Raw genomic sequence first — 24,384 nt, 5'->3', positions numbered from 1 at the left:
GACTGCAAGGTAAGCACTGGTAATCTGCTAACCACCTTGGAGACCTTAGGGTATTTGGCATCTGCTGAAAAGGCTCAAATCTGCCAGACAGAAGTAACTTATTTGGGATATCTGCTCAAAGGGGGACAGCGGTGGCTCTCAGAAGCCCGTAAGAAGACAGTGTTCCAGATACCCACTCCAACAACCAGGAGGGAAATTAGAGAATTCCTTGGGTCTGCAGGTGTCTCAGCCTCTGCATCCCCAGCTTTGCTGAACTGGCTAACCCATTATATGAGGCCACAAAAGAAAGCCAGCCCTTTGGACTGAGGCCAAAGATAATAACGCTTTCAGTAAAATAAAAAAGGCCCTTCTCTCAGCACCCACATTAGGGCTGCTAGACATCATCAAACCCTTCCATCTCTACATAGATGAAAGAAAAAACATAGCCAAAGGGGTCTTAAACCAAACCATAGGAGCTTGGAATAGGCCAGTGGCCTATCTATACACTAGACCCAGTGGCAGCTGGTCGGTTCCATTGCTTAAGGATCATTGTGGCCACTACCTTACTGGTCAAGGATGCTAACAAGCTAATCATGAGACAGGAGTTCCTCGTTACCACCCATCATGCCATCGAGAGAGTTCTCAAACAACCACCTGACTGATGGTTGAGCAAGGCTCACATGACTCGCTATCAGAGTCTCCTACTTAACCTCCCCCCATATCCTTTTCCTTCTGAGTGCACCTTGAACCCCACCTCCCTGCTCCCTGGCCCAGTCCTGGACACTCCACTACACGATTGTACAGGAATCCTAAGTCAGGTACATGGGTTGAGAAAGGACCTAAGATCAGTCCCTGTGAGATACAGATATCACCTGGCATATGGATGGGAGCAGCTTCCTGTGGGATGGCAAATGTATGTGGGGGCTGTGGTGGTGACTGAGGAGACTGTTTGGGACATCTGCCAGAAGGCTAAATTGTAGCCTTATTTTGGTTCTTTAAGACTTCAAGACAGGGTTTCTCAGTGGCTTTGGAGCCAGACCTGGAACTCACTCTGTAGACCAGACTGACCTTGAACTCACAGAGATCCGCCTGCCTGTGCCTCCTGAGTGCTGGGATTAAAGGTGTACACCACCACTACCTGGCTTGAATTCATAGCCTTAACCAAGGCACTGGAGATGGCAAAGGGGAGGAGGCTAGATGTCTGCATGGGCAGCTGTTACATCTTCACCACAGTCCATATTTATGGAACTATCTATCAGGAATGGGGGTCCTCACGGCTGAAAGACTATCCAAAACAGCCTTATGATTACTGACAAAATTGGCTATCATCCACTGCCCAGGACATCAAAAGACCAACACACCAATGGCCAGGGGAAACCAGAGAGCTGATAAAACAGCCAAAGAGGTGGCTGAGCAGGCTACTGAGGTCCTGGCATTCACTCTGCCAGACCCAGGACCTCCTGATCTCCCTGAACTCCCACCTACAACCCTGAAGATTTGTGCATGATACATAGGCTACCAATAGCACAGAAGCCCAAGAGCTGGTGGGTGACAGACAGTGGGAGACGTAGCCTGCCAAGAAAATTGCAGTTGCTCTCCTATGCCACGTTCACCACGCCACCCATCTAGGAAACAGGAAAATGGAGGACTTGATGAGGCAATCTCATTTAAAAAGCTCTGACCTCATGCACAAGATAGCTGAAAAAAATGCCTGGCTTGCCACCTTACCAAGATGGACAGCTAACCCTAAGAATCCAGAAACCAGACTTAGGGGAAAAAACAGGAGCCCACTGAGAGATGGACTTTATGGAGGCCAAACCTGGCAAATACGGTTACAAATATCTTCTAGTATTTATAGATACATTCTCTGGTTGGACAGAAGCTTTCCCCATCAGACATGAGACTACTCAGACTGTGACTAAGAAACTACTGGAAGACTTCATTCTGAGGCACAGTATCTCTATTCTCCTGAGTTCTGACAATGGGCCAGCTTTTGTTTCTCAGATAACATATCTCCTGGTTAGAGCATTGGGTGAGATTTGGAAATTACATCGTGCTTACAGACTCTAGAGTTCAGGTTAGGTAGAACGAATGAACAGAACCACAAAAGAGACCCTTACCAAATGAGCCATGGGCACTGACAGTGACTGGGTTGTTCTCCTCCTCTCTACCTTCTATATGGATTGAAACTCACCCTATGCTTTGGGGCTGATTCCCTTTGAAATCATGTTCAGTAGACTCCCTCCTATTTTGGCCCAACTTAAGATCTGAACTGATTGCTGAGTTTGATGATGTTAACCTGGTTGCTTCCCTCAAGGCTATGGCCCTCTCCTACAGGGATCTATACCCCTGCCTAAAGACCATTTATGAAGCAGCCCCAATGCCCACCCCACACAAGTTATGGCCAGAGACTGGGTCTTTGTGAAGAGATACAGGAAAGAGACCCTGGATCCTTGCTGGAAATGGGCTCACACTGAGATCCTGACCACACCCACGGCCCTAAATATTGACAGTATTATCATCTGGATTCACCACTCCCATGCCAGACCAGCAGACCCAGATAGAGGATCCCAGCACTAGGGCACCCTGGGAAAGAGGTTCACCAGATTGGAAGATTGAACATTAGGACAGCCCGTTCAAACTCAAGTTGTGCCATGTGCCCTTGTCAAAATGAAGGTACTGTTTCTGCGGATACTGTTCACCCTTTGCTCTCCTGCACCTTGCTCTAACCCTCATCAACCTATACCAGAGAAACTCTCACGCAACAGTCATCCAAGAGCCCCCCCCACATGTTTTCCCTCTCTAGAGTTTGATGTGCAGGACCTCCTTCCTCCTGCCCACATGGGACTGACACCTCCTTAGAATTAGTGATTTCTATGTTTTCCAGGACACAAAATGGGTAAGTCCTGATGCCACCAATGTAGGGATGCCATTTCCTACTTCTGTGTATGAATACCAGACAAATTTGGTGAACCACATCAGTTAAGGATGACCTGATCTCCATCTCTTGGAGCCCAAACTTCGTGGGCAACTGTGAGGATTATATAAGGGCAAAATGCAAACCTTTCAGGATCATGTTCACTGATAAAGAAAAACAGGCTATGGGATGGACCACTGGAAAGACTTGGGGTATCCCGATATATGGAAAATCCAGGGTTGGACCTGGAGACCCTAGATCCCTCTTCACCATCTGGTTAGTAACTCAAACAACACCCATGGCAGGGCTCCCAGTCGCAATAGGACCCAACCTGGTCCTGAAACCTCAGGCAGCTCCTGCTACTACCCCATCTGCAAGAGTGGGCCTAACTCTTATGGCCCACCCAGATATCAATCACCCCAGGATGAAAAATTCACATATAGCCAACACCCCATATGGGAACTTGTCTTGAAAACCTTCCAAGTGTTAAGTGCCTTCAGACCTGATTTAACCAGAGAGTGCTGGCTCTGCCCAAATGTACAACCCTCTTTCTGTACTGGTATAGTGATAACTGGTGATTATACTCCAGTTTCCCTGGAGTCATGCCCTTGGGATTGACAGGGAAAGATTTCACTACAGCAAGTAGCAGGCTCAGGAACCGTGTGTTGCTCCCTGGGGGACTGTGCAACCACACAAAATGCAGCCATACAAAGTGATACTCATTATTTAGCTTCTGCTGGGTGGTGGGCTTGCTCATTGTGGCCGTCTCCCTGCATCCATGGGACAGTCCTTACCACTGGGTGAGGATTTTGTGTAATAGTTCAGCTATTCCCCAATATGAAATACTACAAGGAGACACAGATGGAGTTTGCCCTGTCACCAATGCCCCACAGAATGAAATGGGCTATAGGCACGGCCACAGTCCTACTCTCCTCCCCGGTGGGGTTAGGCATAGCTGGAGCAACGGGCTGACACTGTGACCTTGATTCCTCAAGACGAAAATTATCAGACCCTTCAATTGGCAATTAACCATGACTTCAAGAATGTAGAGTAGTCAATAGCTAAGCTAGAAATTTCTTGACCAAGGTCATTTTACAGAACCGCAGAGGCCCAGAACCTCCTCTTTATGCAACAAGGAGGCCTATGTGCCACCCTAGGGGATGAATGCTGATTTTACATAAATCATTCCAGGGTAATTAAAGATTTCATTGCTGTGTTGAGAAAGCAGATCAGAGATAAAGGACATACGGAAAGTGGATAGTATGAAAACTTGTTCAGCTGGTCTCCCTGGTTAACTACTTTGCTTTCAGCCCTGGCAGGACCCCTAATGATCTTGCTTCTTCTTTTCACCTTTGGGACCTGCCTCATCAGCAGATTAACTGCCTTTGTCTGAGAGCAGGTCAACAGCATTCAGCTAATGGTGCTTAGGACATAATATCATCCCCTTGAGTTCCTGGACAGATAGAACCCATGGTTGAGTCCTGTCAATGGTACATGGGGGGGGGGAGGAAATGTAAGGCCCATAGCAGCTTAGATACACTGTTGCCATGACAAACCCAGTGGAAACTGGTCAGAGAGGTAGGCCTGAGTTTCAGTTTACTCTAAGACAACATCCGGTTCCAGGAAAGACCACAACCTGACACCACCCAGGAACAGGTCAGTCAGCATTCAGAGGTACAATACCTAAAGTTCCAACCATTACAGATACTTGATCACCAGATGTCCCTAAGTCAGCATTCAGAGATACAATACCTAAAGTTCCAACCATTATAGATACATGATAACCAGATGTCCCTAAGCCTAGAACACACCTTTCCCCTTTCGCCAAGACACCTTAGGAAAATGTCAACCAATCAAGTGTCCTAAAAGATGGAAATCCCTCACCGCAATTATGATAAAAAACCCTACCCCAATTGGAACAGATGGAGGGTCAAAGCTGGGGCTTGAACAAACGCTCTTTGTTTTGCATATGAATTCATACTCCTTGGTGGTCTTTGGGGGATCTTGAGAATTGGACATAACAAATCCACCTGCCTCTGTCCTAAGTTCCAAGATTAAAGGTGTGCGCTACCCCGCCTGTCTACTGTCAGAAGCGAGGTGACTGTAGCTGTGTGTGTTCATTTCTGGGTCTCCTGCTGTACTTATTTGCTTCATGTCTCTGTTTTTGTGCCAGGGCCTGTTTCTCTCTCTCTCTCTCTTTTCTTTTTACTCTGGCTCTGCATAGTTTGAGATCAAGTAATGTGATTCCTGTGATTGTTTTGGCTACTTAGGATTTCTTGGTCTTCTCTATGAACCCCAGGTCTATTTTTGTTTTATTCTATGACGAATATTGTACAAATTTTGATGGTGTTGAATTGAATGTGTAGACCAGAACCAAGAACAAACTCAAATTACAGCCCGTGCCCTTTCTTTCCTGTGGCTCTTCTCTGTCCCAGTTGCTGGCTTTTCTATGGCTAATTCTAGTCAGATAGTTGCTGACTCTTCCCCATGATTCAAGCTATAACTTTATTGGGCAATCTTAGGATCAACATATCCCACACACTGGCCTCCGTACATGAAAGGATACCCAGGATTTTCGGGAGTGCTAGAGTTACCACTGTCATACCACATGGCAAGATCTTACTAGAATCATTAAGCCAAGACACAAAATGGCTGCCTCTGAGTGGGAGCCAGAGACAGCAATAAGTTGAGCTGGCTTGGTGGTTTATATAGGGTGAGCATGAGCATGAGCACATAGAGGTGGAAAAGTACAGCAGTTATGGTTGAGTCATGGAATGCAGGGTTGCGGAAACTGTATAAAACTTAGTTTGGCAGGCAAGAAAAGCCCAGGACCTTAGTAACTTTCCATTTGCCCAACATGAAAGTTATGAATTAGAAGAGGAAGATTAAAAGTTAAGGATTATGGGACACTGGACAGTATACTCATTGAGTGGCTTCCTGTTGGTTAGAGACATTGGATGTCATTGGTGTAAAGTTGGCACCCACCATCTGAGATCAGACTGGTCCAGGCATTGTAGGCCTCTGGTTTGGTCGAAAGGTGTAACAGGCAGTTGTTCGGGTAAGGGGCATTAAGTAAGGAGCGGGTTTAGGAGCAGAAGTATCCTCTCTGCTGAAGGTCCATTGGTTTAAAAAGCAGAGTCCTTCCTTTTCTGTGGCAAGGAGATCTAGTTTTCTCCAGCTTTGCAGGCAAAGCCATGTCAGCGAGAGAGTTGACCTAACCCTGAAGAGTAAGGATGCTCTGCCTTTTGGGGGTCTTTGATGAACTGATATACAAAGCCATTAGAAGAGTTTGTGGACTAAAGTTAGGATCTGAAGCAGAAGGTATAAGAACCAGGGGGATAGAAGATGGGAGTTGGTTTGAGGGGCAAGGTGTAACAGAGAGGAAGCCAAGGAGGCTAATCCCTGGGAGGGTTGGGAGGAAGGAGGAAGACCTTAGCCAGCATTTTTTTGGGCTCTTTCATCTTTCCCATGATACACTTTGAAGGCCAGTTCCAGGACTTCTTGCTTGTGAAGTCCCCTCTGTAAATGTTTAAGCTTGGCTCTAATATCAGGGAAACTCTGGGAAAAGAAGTAACTCATGAGGAATTGTTTTCCATCTGGGGTCTTGGGATCCAAACTGGCATATTGTAAGAGGGTATTTGAGAACAATTTTCATGTTTGTCTTGAATGATCTCTCATATTTTTTCATAGTTTACTGCTTTAAGGGCAGCCTTATGGAGACCATCCAGGAGGCAGGTCATAAATTGATCTCTAACTAGGATACCCCCCACCCCCAGGGATCCTGGTAGGGGAACACCTCAGCCCCAGTCAGGTGGGCAGTGTCAATTTGGTGGATCTTTTGTTACGTGAATGTTTCTGGCTCGGCAGGTCCCACCATCCTTCTCTTCCCCAAAGAAGCACACAGATGCTATATTAATTATGAAACTGTTTGCTGGTGACTAGGGTTTCTTATTGGCTAGCTCTGTTTTAATTACTAACTCATTTCTATTAATCCACGTATTTCCATGTGGTCTTGGCTTACCCGGGAATGCTGAGCCTGCAACTCCTTTGCCTGCTACATGATGACTGCTCAGCATCTCTACTGAGAAGAGAGCGATTTTCTGTTTGTCCCTGCTTATATTTTGATTCTGCCCAGCTGCATCACTTCCTGTCTGGTCAATCAGCCAATTGGTGTTGTATTCATCAACCAATAAGACAAACATATACACAGAAGAACATTCCCCATCACCTCCTTTTTTTGGTCTAAATAAAAAGAAGGATTTTAACTTTAACATAATAAAATTATGCATAGCATAATTGTAGAGTGAATCCTTTTCCTTGTCAGCCACTTTGGTTTTTCCCCACCAGTTGCCTGGGCTCTGCCACGTTGTAGTCCCCAAATAACACACAAGACACTGTATTAATTATGAAGCTGTTGGCCTTGCTTGCTTTATACTGGCTAGCTCTGACTTAAGTATTTACCCCATAATTGTTATTCTAAGTATTTCTCTTACCGAAGAAAAGTTCTGAACTTCTTACCCCTATGGCAGCTACATCTTGACTCCTGTGTTTCTCCTACCCAGAGTCCTCCTCGACTCCTAGTCCCACCTATGTTGCTTCCCTATTGGCCAACAGTGCTTTATTGACATATACACAGGACTTCCCCATCACAAAACAGCTATCAAGCAAGAACTACAGTTAACCATATTTAGTCCATTAATATTTGGCAAAATTTAAAGAAAATATTCTGTCATCTATCTTTGTGAGTCTAAAGTCTTATATATAACTTATCTTTATCATAACTAATGGAACCATAACCATAACTATCTGTCTTCAATTTGATCAAAGACCACAGAAGGATAATCTATAAACTCAAGATTTCACAGACACATCTTGTTGCCTGGTCAGTCACCCAAAGTTCCTCTGTAACGTGGAGCGTCCATCTTTAGCTCATAGGCCACAGTGTGTCTGGTAGACTTCTCAGTGAAGCAGGAAATTTTAAGCTCTCTGTCTGCATTGGCAGTTTGTCAGTCATTTTTCTCTATTTCCTGTAGAATCAGGAACCCTACAGGATTGTCCCATTTTGTTTTGCAAGTTCAGCAGTCACTTTCCTGTGGGTCCTACGTGTCCATTTTATACAGCAACAGTAAAACAGTTCATGCAAGAGTAGTTTCTTGCCCAAATAGCTAGTCTTGCCGTGTCAAAGACAAACTCCATAACAAGTTTCTTCAATGCCCATCTTCCTCCCTGAAGTAATTGGTGTTGCCAGGAGCAGTTGTGTCCCATTGTCATGAAAAACCCTAAACCATTTTAAATGTCATATTCTGTAGGACTTTGAAAGGTTTGAAGAATATCTATCAATCTCACATACATCTCTGTATATCTAGCAAACCTAGCTAACTTAACTGTAAGTTTTGACTATCATAGGTTACTAAATCAATATGTATTTAATGATGCATTACATTTTAAAAGATCTGTGAAAACACAATACTTAGACAAGAGGAGAAATACACATATCACAAAATTGACCTTAAATTTGTATCAATAAATGAAAATCCATTACAATACAAAGTATTCATTTCTATATCATGTACCCTTTTTTCCTGTAGAAGGAGATTGATTGTGATCACTAACCATTTATAATCAACCCCATTTAAATTAAAATAAACATTTATAAACAATATTTGGGAATGTGGGCATTGTTCTTCCCAAATTGCTTCCTGCTGTTTGGGGGTGCTGTATTGTGGATCCTTAGAAGACCCAGAAATCCTGACCGTAGTGGTCTGTGACTGCATCATCTCAGCTGTTTTGAATGTTGGAATACCTGGGCCACTGCTTCAGGGTGTCTTGCTTGATTGAACCATATCAGTCTGGAAGGAACCCACAGATTTTTCATTTTCTGTGGAAACAAAAATCCTCTTTTGCATAGTAATATGTCCTTAAGTTTAAATTTTGAAGTCAAGGCATTTTAAAAATATATAAGTTGAATTAATCCAGAAGCATTTATAATCAAATATCTGTTAGCAGTTTTTGCTCTTTCTTCAATAATCAAACAATTTAAAGACAACACAATAATACACAGTATCTAGACTCTAGACACAGTATTTTCCATCTTTATTTGGCTTTTTTATTACTCTGTCTCTTTTACTTTTATTTGTATTTTTGTCTGTCCTAGAATTCACTCTGTACACCTGGCTAGCCGTGAAATCACAGAGATCTGTCTGCCTCTGCATCCTTAGTACTGGAATTAAAGGTGTGTGCCACCACTGCCCAGCTACTCTATTTCTTTTTATCTTTTTTAAAAATCATTTTATTCTGTCTCTTTTTCTCTACAGGCCTACGTGTAGTTTTAAATATACTGTAAAAACATTTAGAGGTGTTTTACTTTTGTATCTGTCTTTACTGTATATCTTTATCATTTTCTGGCCACGAGCCTTAACTGCTAAACAGCATGGCTAAAATTAAAGCAGACATTTTAGCTGTTGGCTTTCAAACATGGCAGGTGTAAGTTTACCACCAGCACTGGGAGCTGTCCTCACTGCCTCATCTGCTAAACCTTATGAGTAAAAGCTGAATCTGCCACGCAGTACGCTGATCACTGCTGCTGTTGGCTTCTCTTACACACCATTCTTGTTTAGTAATGAGGCCTCTTAAAAGAGCCCTGCGGGAGTCTCTGCTTGTTTCTAGCAAAACAGTCCACCAGAGAAAATTCTGCTACCAAGAATCCATGCTTGTCTCTGTTCTTTTGTTTCTAAAATCGCTTTTTAATTTTTTGCCAAGTTTTAAGTGGAAGTTCTTAGTACCCTCATTGCAGGTGCCATTTTGTAACGTGAATGTTTCTGGCTCGGCAGGTCCCACCGCCCTTCTCTGCCCCAAAGAAGCAAACAGACGCAATATTAATTACGAATCTGTTGGCTGGTGACTAGGATCTCTTATTGGCTAGCTCTATTTTAATTATTAACCCATGTATCTCCACGTAGTCTTGGCTTACTGGGGAATGTTGGACCTGCAACTCCTTTGCCTGCTACATAATGACTGCTCAGTGTCTCCACAGAAAAGAGAGAAGTTTCCTGTTTGTTCCTGCTTATGTCCTGATTCTGCCTAGATATGTCACTTTCTGTCTAGCCAATCAGTGCTTTATTCGTCAACCAATAAGGCAAACATATACACAGAAGAATATTCTCCATCAGATTGCATCTGTATATGCTCTAGCCTATTCCTAGACTCACCCAGGGAAAAGGTTGTTGATAAGAATCATATAGATGTCATGAGTGGAAGGTAAGTTTGTAAGACTGGGTGGTATTGGGTAATACATTGGAATTCTTTGAAGGATGTAGAGGAGTTGGCATTGTAGGGACTCCAGTCTCTTTGCAGCAGGTAGTGGGGAGTGCTCACTCAAAGAGAAAAGCATGTGAACCCTGACTAGGCCAATGTCTCTGGCTACTTCAAGTAAGAGAAGGACAGGGTCTAGGATAGGTTGAGAGGAGGGGCCTGGAGTGGTACAGGGCTAAGTGATGGCAATGGAGGTGGTGATGGGGAGGAGGCTGTGGGTTGAGGTCAGTAGGACAGAGGTTTGAGAGCTGGGTTGAAGGTGGTAGAGGAATAGTTGGTTGGAGGTTGGGGCTTTTACAAGCAGCCAGCACAGAATTAGGGCTTAGAGCAGAGGTAAGAGAAAACCTGGACATACAGAATAGCGCTTCATTTCCCTTATTAATCACAGTAATTGTAAAGACCCTGAATAACATTGGGATCCAGGGTGCTTTGAGCTGACCATTTGAGCTGTTATCTAAGGGGTTTTGAGACCAAATTTGGTTGCAAAAGCAAATAAATGTAGGGGCTTCTATGTTGGGTTCTAGGTGGAGAGGCTGGAGATTCTCTAAGAGACATCCCAAGGAAAAGTCAGAAGGTATGGACATGTTCCCACGGGTAAGAAAGTTTGTAGCTTGTGACTGAGGACCCCAAGTCTCTGGGAGTATTGATAGAAGACCAACTTAGTGGGTTATCATCACACTTAACAGGGGTGAGATAGATAGCTTGAGAAAACTTGGTGCCTTCTACCAGGGCTTTTGATTAAAGCCAGAAGGTGAAAAGACCAAGCTCATGAACAAGGTCTCACCCAAGGGAAAGGGTTGGGATCAGGGTTGGTGAAAAAGGCCAGCCATACGTAACCTTAAAGATTATGACTGGGGTTACTTCTACCTCCAAGAATACCAGAAGAGTGCATAATGCTCCTTGGACTCAGGAGTGAGTTTACACTTACGAGCAGTTGACTTACCCAATTCCCAGTGGTGGATGCGCTGTCAAGTGACTGGTGAGCCAGAAGGCGAATCTGTCTTGGGTGGACTGGAGGTGAAGGACAGGGTCCTGTTGCTGCTCTGACCCCAAGAGGGAGCACAGCACTGGGAGCATCTTTCTGAGTCCCAGAACCAATGGAAGAGTACCCAAGCTTATCGGGAGTGCTAGAGTTACCATAGGATCACACTACATGATAACCTCTCATTTGAGAGAATTGTTAAGTCCAGACACAAAATGGCTGCCTCTGAGCAGGAACCCAGAGGCAGCTGCACATCAAGCCAGGATGGTGGTTACTATAAGGTGAGCGTGAGCACATAGAAGTGGAAAAGTACAGCAGTTGTGGTTGTGTCATGGAAGGTGGGGTTGAGGACCCAGTAGGACAGAAACTTCTGTCCACAAATGGTGCCCAACACAGGGCCTGAAACCATGACCCTGAGATTAATCTTGTGGACAGCTGTTTAGTTCCAAATAAACACACAGAGGCTTATACTAATTATAAACTGTTTGGCTGATGACTTGGGCTTCTTATTGGTTAGCTCTCTCTTAATTATTAACCCAGTTCTACTAATCTGTGTATCTCCACATGGTCTTGGTTTTACTGGTGATGTCTGGACCTCTTGCTTCCTTAGCAACTACATGGTATTTCCCTGATTCTGTCTACTACCTTTCTCTATCCCTGTTTGGATTTCCTGCCTGGCTAAACCTGCCTGTCCATTAGCCGAAACAGCTTTATTTATAAACCAATAAGAGAAACATATTCACGACATACAGAAGGACATTCCCACATCAAATATGTGCCTAGAAATCGTTCTTGTGATATTTTGGTGAAGCATGTAGCTGGGTTTTTTGTTGTTTTTGTTTTTTGCTCTTGTCTGTTCTAAAAGTCTGCCTGAGGCTAAAGTGAAGAGTTTTGGATTACTTCCATTAGCAGAGGAAATTTCAAACAGCCTAGTATTGACTTTATTGTGTTCTTATTAGTTTTAACTCTAATGAATATTTATAATGAAAAGGAGCAAGCTGAGCAAGTAAAAATACAAAATGTATAATTTGTGGAGAAAAGGAGTACCAGGAAGTGGAGTGGAGCAAAGCCCTGTGTTCAAGGAGATAAACAGATGAAGAAATTAGAATAAAGGGAGTGGTAACCTGAGGACAAAATACCACCTATTTAAGTTTCCAACTTGTGAAAAGGCGTTAAAGAAAAGCTTAAAGCAGGATTTGCTGGTGCATGACTTTAATACCAGTACTCAGGAGGCAGAGACAGGCAGATCTCTGAGTTTGAGTCCAACCTGGTCTACAGATTCAGGTTTAGAATAGCCAAGCTTAGGCAGTGATGGAAATCATCAAAAACAAAAAGTTAGTGAAAATATAATTGAATGAGGGACCATGTTCTAGCCCCAGTAAGCAGAAGAACTTGGTGTCATAAGTCATGTGTTTCTGGAGTTAAGGACAGAAGAAAGGGGCTATGGAATTTTTCTCCTAGACTAAAGAAAGTCACTGAGGCCAGGCATGTGTCAGGAGTCTCCCTGAATGGAGGCCCAGAGAGGCCATGTGTGAAGCTGCGAAGGAGAAGCCTGAATTAACTTGGAGACCCCAAGATGTTAGAGATGCCAGAGCTGTCGAGGAGAGTTGCTAACAGGGAGTAGAACCAGCTCAAGAGAAAGAAGTGTGTTGTAGTCAACAAAGCTGAAAAGAGTTGGAGATCTGATGAGCAATTTAACACAAGACATGTAGATGCAGAGTTTGGAGTTTGCTCAGCTGGTTTTTGCTCTTGCTTTGGTCCAGTATTTCTTCACTATATTCCCTTCCTTATATTTTGGAACAGTAATGTATATCCTGTGCTATTATAGAATGGAAGTGTGTGATCTGTTACTTTATTTTGATTTTGTAGGTGTTTACATTTAGGAGATTTCATGAATCTCAGAAGACACTTTGAACTTTGGACTTTTAAACAATGTTGAGACCATGATAGACTTGAAATTAGACTAAATGCATTTTGCAGTAGATATTGTTTCAAGCTTATTTGGCTCATGGGGAGGACAGTCAGTGCAATGTGGTGGTCTGGATGTAATTGGCCCCCATAAGCTCGTAGGAAGTGGCACTAATAGGAGGTGTGGCTGTTGGAGTAGATGCAGCCTTGTTGGAGGAAGCGTGTCAGCGTGGGGGCGGGCTTGAAGTCTCCTTTCCTCAGTCTTTGCCCAGTGTGACACTTCCTGCAGGTCAGGATGTAGCACTTTCAGCATGTTCTCCAGCACCATGTCTGCCTGCACGCCACCATGTCATACCATGATGGTAACGGACTAGACCTCTGAGACTGTAAACTACCCAAATTAAATGCTTTTTTCTTTATAAGACACCTTGTGGCCATGGTGTCTCTTCATCCAATAGAAACCCTAAGACAACAGCTAAATTTAAACTCCAGCAAGCTGGCACAGCCCTTATGTAGATTTTTTTCTTTCATGAGTTTTATTGAGATACAGTCCATCTCCCATAGACTTACTCACTGGAAATGTGTGACTTGAAGAAGTTATGTCTAGGACTGTGCAAGTGTCATCACAATTGATTTTAGAATACTTGTGTTCCCTCTACTGGAAACCTCAATGCTCCTCATTGCTCTTCATCCATCCTGATCTTCAGAAGCTCCTGGAATTACTAACCTACCTTCTGCTCTAAGACTCTGTCTCTTTTAAACACTGGGTGCTGTGGCACAGGCCCATCATTCCAGAGGCATGAAGATCTGACATACAAGGTCATTTTCAGCTCCATAAGGAGTTCTGAAGCCAGCTTGAGTGGCATAAGACATTGAAAAATGTGTACCTGTGTACAAATGGACACAGTTACACATACCAAATAACCAAACCTCATAAAATGTGCCTGTTTCTGATTTTTCATATAAATGGGGCCATGTAAGATGTAGTCTTTGTGATTGGGTTTTAAAGTTCTTCTGTGTTATAACAGATATCAGTACTTTTTTTGTCTTGAAATGGAGTTACAGTATGTGGTCCATAATGGCTTTGAACTCATTATACATGTTCCTCAGGCTGGCTTCAAATTCTCCATCCTCTTGCTTTAGCTCCTCCTCCCACTACATGAGATAGTCTCATGTAGCCAAAGTTGGCCTGCAGCTCACTCTGTAGTTGAAGATGAACTCCTCATGCTCCTGCCTCAGTTCCTCAAGTGCTAGGGTTACTATCACACCTAGCTCTATTACACTGTTTGGATGTAGCATATTTTGTTTATGTATTAACCAGGCCTCTGAGAGCTACAGTGATGGAGTAACTTAGAAGGAGCAAAGCTATAGTGGGTAGCTAGCATAGAGGCAGCTGGGAGCAGTCTGCCTCTTGGAAATCCTGAAAGTGTGGTATGCAGCTTGGGGGATTTGACTGTGCTCAGTTCAAGTCCCATCTCTGCAACAAAGCTTGAAAACACAAATCCAACAGACAACAGAGAACAACTGAAAAGATGGGCAGTGACATGATCAGGGAAGATCAGATGGACTCAGACATGGGTGACCACCTTCATTTCTACACCAAACCCAGAAGGACAATAGGGCCTCCCCTTTGCCCTGGAGACTGGGTCTATGATTGTATCTGTCACCCTTTGCCCCTCTAAATATCAGTACACCAAAGCAGAACAGAACAACTCATTGATTAATCCAAGTTTCTGAAGAATGTTTGTCAGTGTTTCTTACTTTCATTTTGCAAATTAGGGCCGTTGCAGTCTGGGCTCTCCGGACCTATTAAATCCATCTTGGACTTGCTCCCTCTAGGAGGTATCCCAGACCCTTCCCCTGAGTCTGGGTTCCCTTAGAGATCTCACTGGGGCCTCCGAATGTTATGGAGTTTTGATCCCTGGGAAAAGACCATAGACTCAATCCAATTATAATTGAAGATTTATTGATATGTTGCTAGAAGGATGAATAATTTGTGAGCCAAACTAGAGATCGCCATATGAGGGGGTGGTGAGGGGAGGATTTTTAAAGGGAAGACCTCAACATCTACTCGAGCAAGCAAACATTGATCTTTTCTGCCAAGTTAAGTGCTTAAGGCAACTCAAAACAATCTTTGGTTGTCTGTGTAAGCAAGTAGTCCTATGTAACAAGTAGATAGTCACAGATGTACATTTTTGGGTGGGGGTCACTGAGTCAGGGTTACTGGGAATGTATCTTATAGGGACTGGAGTCAGAGATCAATGGCTAGTGGGTACCAAGATGATGGATGTCTATTATAAAATGGAGTTTCTTTGGTTGTCACAAGGCAAGCAAAGTAGTCAGCTGAGGAGCTAGGCTTAAGTATTCTATGTAGGATAGTGAAGGTACAATGGTCTTTTCCATTATTTATTATTATTATTACTATTACTATTATTATTACTATTACTATTATTTTGGAGACAGGGTTTCTTTGTATAGTCCTGGCTGTCCTGAAACTTGCTTTGAAGACCAGACTAGACTTGAACTCAGAGATCTACCTGCTTCTGCCTCCCTAGTGCTGGGATTAAAGGCGTGCGCCATCATGTCTGGTGGTCGTTTTTATTATCAGTGTGAGAAGATTTAATGTGTGCTTCTGCCTATTTCCACTTCCTCCTTTCTCCTTTGAACCACATAGGGCTTATGGATAGAGCTACCTAGGAAAGCTCCCATTGGGGGTGCTGGTCTCTTCAAGCTCCTGTCAATATTGTATTCTTCATCCATCCTGTGTAAATTAGCATAAGGAAATTGTCATAATAAAGTATGAGGTATAGGACGCTTGCCATCATATTCCCTTTACAAATATATCATTCCCAGATAAATGTGGTTGCCCTAAAATAGTTTTCCTAGGAATAAATGTGTCGATTTAAATTTCTATTATGTTTATTTACCTATCTATCATGTGTAATGTAGAGATCAGAGGACAGACAACCTTCCAGAGTTGGTTCTTTTTCTCTCCCATGTGGCTACCACAGATCAAACTCAGGTCAGACTTGGTGGCAAGTGCCTTTATTCCCTGAGCCATCTTGTGGGCCTTGTAAACCTATTTAAAATTCCTTTGTTGGTACTCAAAGAATTTTGACCATATATCATGTAGGCTTACTAGTGTGAGACCTGTAATAAAGCTAATTCTTCTCATTATAATCCTGCTTGGCTGTCACTGGGTGCCTAATATTCTATGTTTATTGGCCTTCTTGGCCTTGTTTGCTGCAGCTCCAAGCACGGACAAGTCTGTGTCCCTTCTGGGCTCCAACTGTGGGACAAAGCTTTCACTACACAGCCCAGGCTGCGGAGGAGGCCTGGCATGCTTCATGGGACTTTGACCTTTAAACAAATCATGCCCAGACTGCCCTCGGAGTGCAATCTCTCCAGCATCCACTTCTGTTTTGTGGGTTCCCTTCTGCCACCTTTGTCACAGCAGAGAGCCCCAGCCCTTCAAAGCTGAGGGTGTAGCCTTAACTTCTCATATCAGGGATGACTTGGGGGGAAACGAGCGGAGGGAACTCTTCCGAGACCTGAGTTTCTTTCTTTTCCTGGGCAATTAGTTAATGATCTCCCAATGATCCCTACTCTTGTGGAGACCAGGGCCATGTTCCAGCATGTGTCTAGAGGCTCAGGCCAGAGGGCATGTTATCAAAGGAGACTGACCTCTGGCCTCCTTTGCTTCATTTAGCAGTTTGTGGTTTTGTATCTTCCCATTTCTCAGGCTCTTGGTCGTTATATTTCTCCATTTCTAGCCTTGGTGAAAAATGATAATATCTACGAGCAGGGAGAAAGAAACCCTGCTCATTGTACTTCCTTCTCCCCAGCCATTTCTCAATTTCCTGAGGACCACAGTGTGTTCTTATTTGATCATCCAAATGTATTTTCAGGGTTTCCTTAGGCCTGAAGCTTCACTCTGACTGACATCTTGCCCAATTTTATCTTTTGTAGAGCTGTTTACATCTTCTGAATGTGTGTGGGTCAGTGATCTAGAAATCCAGCCTCTCCTCCAACTCCATTGCCCGATTTTTCTTTGACTGTGTATGTGTGTATTATGTCTGTGTGAGTTTATGTGTGCTGCATATGTGCAGGTACCTGCAGGGTTCAGAAGAGACGATCAGATCCCCTGGAAACATAGCTACCGGCATTCGTTACCATGTGGTTCTGGGAACTGAACTCGGTCTTCTGCAAGAGTAGCTAGGCCTCTCACTGCAGAGTCACCTCTTCAGGCTGGATGAAGAAGGTGTTTAATTAAAAAACCTTTCATTTATTTGACAGCATTGCACCCATGGGGAGCAAGAAACCTTCCAGGGGAGGGAGCAGAGAGCACAGCTGTCAGTGAGCATCCTCAGTGCGCAGTAGCTAGACTTGGGAGGGAGGGAAAGGAAACCCAAGAATGGCAGGATCGGAGCACATAACTGGCAAGAAAGAGGTTGTAGACAGTCGTTGGTGGTCCCTCCCTTGCCACCTGGAAAGAGAGTTGCCACCAGTCCCCTGTTCTGGGTATGCTCTTAGAGTAGCTTCTGAGGATATAGAGACCACCCAAATGTAGTCTCTCTAGGGCTGCCCAGATGGCAGAGTGGGTAAAGATGCTTGCTGTGCAAGCCTTGCTGCCTGATTGTGATGTCCAGGGTCTATGTGAAAGTGAAAGGAGAAAATCAAAGTTGTTCTCTGACCTCCACATGAGGTCTGTGGCATGCACCCTTCCCTCTGACAAAGTTGTTCTCTGACCTCCACATGAGGTCTGTGGCATGAACCCTTCCCTCTGACAAAGTTGTTCTCTGACCTCCACATGAGGTCTGTGGCATGAACCCTTCCCTCTGACAAAGTCTTCCTTAAAAATGCAGTTCCTACAAGCTTCTAGTCTAACAAAAGAAATACGTGACAAATAAGTTGAGATTTTCAAAACATGTGGATTGTTCTGGGTAGAAATGCCAGTAACACCAGTGATAGGTAACATTTATTATCCACCAACTATCTTCTTAGTGTTTGTACAATGGTTAACTTCTTGACTTTTGACACCATTCACCTGAAGTATAAGCTGCTATGGTTCCTGCTTCACATAAGGAATCTGAGGAGCAGAGATGCATAGAACTTTCTTGAGGTCTCCCAGCAGCTGGGACTCAGGGGCGGGAATCCAGTACAGGTGGTCGGGCTCTGTGATCCGTGCTTGTCACCAACCTGGCTGCAAGTAAGTCGTGCAAAGGGTGGAGTGGGGCCATGTCTGTCCCTGCCTGTCTGCACTTTGCCCTGGGATGCTGTGTAAAGACCCCGGTCATAGGGGACGTCAGCGATAACTTCTACTCCATCTTTCCCAGGTCACTGGCTGTCCTGGAGACTTGCATAGCTTAGTACTTTTGTTTGTTGGGAAGTGTGACTGCTTTGTCAGCTTCTACAGAGACTTACAACTCGGAGGAGTCTGGATGGCATTGCTCATCTCTCGCTTCAGCTGCATTGATTCAGGCCAAGCTCGTTTCCTCATTTGCCCTTTCTCTTTGTGTTCCCCTACAAATATGGATTTGAAAAAAGATTCCCTTCATTAATATGCACATGGTGTTTTGCTTGCATGCACGTCTGTGTGCCCTGTGTGTGCTCAGTGCCTACAGAGTTCAGGAGAGGGTGTCAGATCCCTTAGAACTGGAGTTACAGATGATTGTGAGCCTCCATGTGGTGTTGGGAACTGAACCGGGGCCTCTGCAGGGGCAGCTGTCAACCGCTGAGCCGTCTCTTTCTGCTCCCTCACATTTTCTCACTAGTTAGCCTGTAACTCACTCCATCGACCAGGCTGCACCTGAACTCACAGAGATTTCTCTCCCTCCCTCCCTGCCTCCCTCCCTCCCTGCCTCCCTCCCTCCCTGCTTCCCTCCTTCCTTCCCTCCCTCTGTTTTTCTTGTTTATTAGCCAGGATCTCTCTTTGAACTTTGAACTTGCCAATTCCCCTAGACTGATTGGTCAGCGAGACACTGGAATTTGCCTGCCTCTACCTCTCCCAGCAGTGGCATTACCTCACAAATGCCCAGCTTTTTACATGGGAACAAACTCAGGTCCCCATGCTTGAATGGCACGTAGTACTCACTCACTGAGCTCCGCTTTTTGTGTTGTTGGGGGTGATGGGGGTCTAACCTAAGCCTGGGACTTGCTCCCTCTCTTTATTTCGTGTGTGTGTGTGTGTGTGTGTGTGTGTGTGTGTGTGTGTGTGTGTGTGTGTAGGTGAACTCATCTGTGTGTGCATGTGTGGTGGCCAGAGAGTGACTTGGGTGTCTTTCTACACCTTAAATGCTTTTATTTGTATGTGCATGTGTGTCTTCCCTGCATGTGTGTATGTGTACCACATGCATGCCTGGTGCTGGCAGAGGGCAGAAGAGGGCATCATATGCCTGAAACTGGAGGGACAGACGGTCATGAGCCACCGTGTGGGGCTGGGAGTCAACGCTGGGTCCTCAGCAAAGGAATGAGTGCTTTTCTTCAGGGAACCATCTCTCCAGCTCCTCCGCCTCACTTTGTGAGACAGGGTCTTCCCGTGAACCCGAGGTCAGTGTGTCAGTCAGATTGTCTGACCAGTGGGTCCCTCGGATCTGCCTGTCTCCACCTCCCCTCCCCCTGCTGGGGTTACAGGTGCGCGGGATCTGACTCAAGACCTCATACAGGCGCTGCACGGCCCGAGCTGCCTTCCTCAGAAATGAATGTTGTTACCCTAAAGAATGCTGTTTGAGAATATGAATATGTTTAATTTCATTTGAATGTACAATTAAAGAGCGTATGCAAACATCATATGGTACTCCAGTAATCTGTACAACTTTATGTCATTGTATCAATTAAAAATAAATTTCATTGAAAGGAGTCTGTGAGTTTGAGAGGAAGCTGGGGGGATTATTTAATTACATTTTAATTTTTAAAAATTGTAAAATTTCACATAAAATATTTAATAAAGACAAAAGTAATAAAGTTAAGCAACAAAATTTACTGACACTGATTTTTGTATTCCCCTGAGCTATGATGAGAATGAACTCAGTTGTTAGGATTGGGTTATAACTCAGTAGAGCACTCTCCTGTCACATGGGAGGTCTTGTGTCCCAGATTGGCTTATAACTCAGTAGAGCACTAGCCTATCACATGGGAGGTTTGTGTCCCAGATTGGCTTATAACTCAGTAGAGCACTAGCCTGTCACAGGGGAGGTTTGTGTCCCAGATTGGCTTATAACTCAGTAGAGCACTAGCCTGTCACAGGGGAGGTTTGTGTCCCAGATTGGCTTATAACTCAGTAGAGCACTCTCCTGTCACAGGGGAGGTTTGTGTCCCAGATTGGCTTATAACTCAGTAGAGCACTCTCCTGTCACAGGGGAGGTTTGTGTCCCAGCTCCAGCACTGTGAGTGTAACGTGCACTCATGTACACAGACTCTTGTTTCTTAACTCTGCAGGCTATTTTTGTTTGTTTGTTTTTGTTTGTTGAGACAGCATCTTGCCATGTAGTTCTGGCTTAGTCTTCACTGCGTATATCAAGATAGCCTGGTACTTGTGGTAACCCTCCTGCATCAGCCTCTCATTACTGAAATCACAAATGAATATCACTACACTGGGCTGTGTGTACTCTGGCATGGCAAAAGGACAGAGTGGTGATCTCCTGTCTCACATTACATCACGCAGTTGTTTGGGGTCCTTGCCCCGATTTTGCAGATGAGGACCCTGAGAGAGCGCCCTCAGAGAGGGGCTGTGCATGAACGAGGCGCTGTTCTGCACAGAACCCTCACCTGGCCTCTCTGCCCCAAACTAGCGTGCTGTTCAGATCCCACCTCACACCTGTGATTACAGTATCGTGTGGCAATCAGGATTTGGAAGATGTGTTTGTGGTTATGAATCAGTCCGTTTTGATGAAGAGTGTCTGCGTGGATATAATCTAGTGACATAAGCTCTCCTTTGCTTAGATGGAGGTGACAAGCAAGACCTTGGATGGGTTATCAGGACAAAGTCAACCTCAGTCTATCACTGCAAGGAACTGAACTGGTGAAGTAACAAGTGCTGTTTAAGCATCTACACAGGGTCACATAGTGCTGGCTGTGTTGCTCAGTGGGTAGAGGTCTCTGGTAGACTCAGCCTGGTCTACCAGAGACCCTGAATTCAATTCCCAGGACGATCTAAAATAAGGCAGTGTAGGTACACAGGCCTGAAATCTTAGCTCTTCCAGAGCTGGAAACTGGATGATAAGGAATTCAGGTTCACTGGTCACTAAATAATAAAAGGAAACTGTGATCTAAATATGATAGTTTATTATGCAGCAATAGAATGTGAGTATTGGTGTTCCCTCTCTGATAGATGGACTTAGGTACATATTTTATTTTATCTTTAATTTGAGACAGGATCTGAGAGATGGTTTAGCCACTAAGTGTATAGGTACGATCTGCTCTTCCAGAGGACTCCAGTTTGGTTTACAGCTCACAGCAGCCTGTAACTCCAGACCCAGAGGGATGTGCGATTTCTGGCCCCCGAAGGCGCCTGTGCTCATGTGCACATAGCCCCCACCCCCACCACATGTACACATAAATAAACTGACATAGAGGACCGAGTCTGATGACCTGGTGGGGCCCTGGAGCCCACATGGTGGAAGGAGAGTGCTGAGTCTCAGCTGTTCCCTGAGCTCTACGTCAATGCTATGGCAATGCACCCCCATATAAATATATGCCTATAAAGAAAAGTGAGATAAAATTCAAATCTATTGAGGTGTACCTGGGTTTTGGTGCTGTGACTTTGTCTCTGCAGTGCTGGCCTCACTCTCCAAGGCTTTGTCATGGCAAGCTAGTCTCTCTCTCTCTCTCTCTCTCTCTCTCTCTCTCTCTCTCTCTCTCTCTCTCTCTCTGTGTGTGTGTGTGTGTGTGTGTGTGTGTGTGTGTGTGTGTGTGGTGTGTAATGCATGTGTGCCCATGTACACAGAGGCCAGAAGAGGGTGTTTCATCCTCTGGTACTGGAGTCTCGGGTGGTTGTGAGCTATCCGACATGTGTGCTGGGAACCAGATTTAGTCCTTTGCTGGAGCAGCAAGTGTTCTTAATTCTCCAGCCATCATCATCTTCTGTCTTGAGATGGGATTTTGCTCTGTTGAGGATGGCTTAGACCCCTGAGCTCAAGTTCTCAGGTATGTGCCACAGTACCCAGCAGGATTCATACGTTTTGTTTACACAGTTATCTCTTTAACAGTAGCTGAGCGTTTCATCCCGTGGACACATGATGGTCGGTTCAGTTTCTCTGATGATGGATTTTTTTATTGGTTGTTATGAATTATGAGGCTGGGCTGTGAACAATCATGTACAACTCTGTGTGTGTATGTGTATGGTTCTTTTGATAAATATCTAGTGATCCAGTAGAGGCTTGGGTTGTAGAAGTGTGTGTTTGGCTTCATGAGAAATTACCAAACTTACTTCTAGAGTGGTTGGACCCGTTGTACACTCATAGCATCATGAGCATGCTAGTCATTCCCATGCTCACAACACTTGGTATTGTCAGGCTTTTAATACATAGTTATTTGTCAACAATGTCTTCCTGAGGATCCTTCTGTTCCCAACTTGCAGAAATAGCTCAATCTCATTATTGAGTGCTCTTTCAGCCCTAATGTCTTCATCTTCTCTGTGCTCCAGGTCACTGTTTCCTGACATGCAGAATGCGAGAATCACTTGGGAGTTTTCTAAAAGACCCAGGTCTCACGAACGTACTGACTCCCCTTCCCCGGAAATAGGTTTATGCATGCTGAAGATTCCCTATATGGTGTAGAGCCCTAGCTGAAAGCCATGGCCCAGCTTCTGTCTACGCCAGCAGGGCACCCGAGTCTTGACCACCACTACAGTTTCTCCTCCTACTGCTGTGCTAATACAGAAAAGCAACTGAAGGCTTTATTCAGGCTCACAGTTCAGGGGTAGAGTCATCGTCAGGTGGGAGTTAAGGCGGCAGGAGCTTGAGTACCGGGTGATGTCACATCTGCTCTCAGGGAGCAGGGTGACAAATGCATGCTGGTACTCAGCTCCGTCTCTCCCCGTACACAGTGCAGGGCACTGCACAGGGACTGGACCCCTCACAATTCTGTAACCGAGACGATACCTCACAGACATTCTCCTAGGTTAGCCTTCATAGATGCTCTCACAGGTGTGCCAGGGGGCTTGTCTGTGAATTCTGTCTTAGGGGTTTATGTTCCCTAGAGGAAAGGCCTCATCTAGGAAGATACAGAATTTCTATACCTTTCATGAATATATTAATTAGTCACCAGGAAAACATTGCCTACCACACACACTTTGTCCTTCCCGAAGCTGATGTCCTCACTTGAATGCTCTAGCGTTGATCTGTGTGAAGTTGCTTATCATGAAGGGTGACCATAGTGAATGTAACAGAGAAATCGTACTGCTTGGTGTCCATTTTTAGGCATAGCATTGGGACTAAGATTTATATGAGTACATAGAGTACATAGGGTAGCCGGACAGGGATGTTTAGGGGGACACATCTAATGAGATTGAGAATTGGGAGTGGTGGAGAAGTGAGAACCTTCTTGACATACAACATATGTATTTTTTTAAATGCATTAAGGGAACCAGGTCTGTTGTTCATTCCTTTAATCCCAGCACTTGGGAGGCAGAGACAGGAAGATTGCTGTGAGTTCAAGGCCAGCCTGGCCTATATAGTGAGCTCCAGGATAACCAGAGCTACATAGGGAGACTCTGTTTCAAACACACACACACACACACACACACACACACACACACACACACACACACTAAATCTAAAACAAAGAGATCAGTGTGCCGAGGGTGATGAATTTGTTTACATGAGTAATTATTTGGAGGCAGGTGCCATGAGTTCCGGGAAGAGGTGGGGCTTGAGATATACATGTAGGAGCCATCTGTGGAGGCCTTTGGAGCCGAGTGAAGGGTGGGATAAGGGACACATGAAGTATCTGAGGCCTGGCTGGTGTCAGGGTGTAGCAGTGACCCAGAAAGAAGAGTTGCCTGTGGTTGTAGATGATGTAAAACTGAAGTGTGAGGTTGACAGACCCCTTGAGTCCATCCCAGAAGTGACGGTGACTTTACGAAACTTCAGTATGCCAAACTTGGGTATGGCAACAGGATGGGGAAGGGCAGGCCACGCATGCATTGCCATTGCAAGGAAAACTGAGATCATAGCAATCGACACACTTAATGGAATCAATACACAGATCTTATTCAGGTCAGAGGCCTAAGAGGACAGGCAGGGAATTAGTAACAAGAAAGGAGCAGGAGGTGTTGGAGGGAATGCAG

At 44.7% G+C, this 24,384-nt stretch overlaps 1 long non-coding RNA gene across 1 annotated transcript in view; it reads left to right on the top strand.

Annotated features, from left to right (window-relative positions):
- The window catches only part of LOC121135489, a 94,795-nt gene that overhangs the window by 50,903 nt on the left and 19,508 nt on the right, over positions 1-24,384 (top strand). The window lies entirely within an intron of this gene.

This window comes from Mesocricetus auratus, unplaced genomic scaffold (genome assembly GCF_017639785.1).
Source record: "Mesocricetus auratus isolate SY011 unplaced genomic scaffold, BCM_Maur_2.0 Super-Scaffold_100038, whole genome shotgun sequence".
Taxonomy (NCBI): domain Eukaryota; kingdom Metazoa; phylum Chordata; class Mammalia; order Rodentia; family Cricetidae; genus Mesocricetus; species Mesocricetus auratus.
This window is presented reverse-complemented; position numbering and strand designations above follow the sequence as displayed.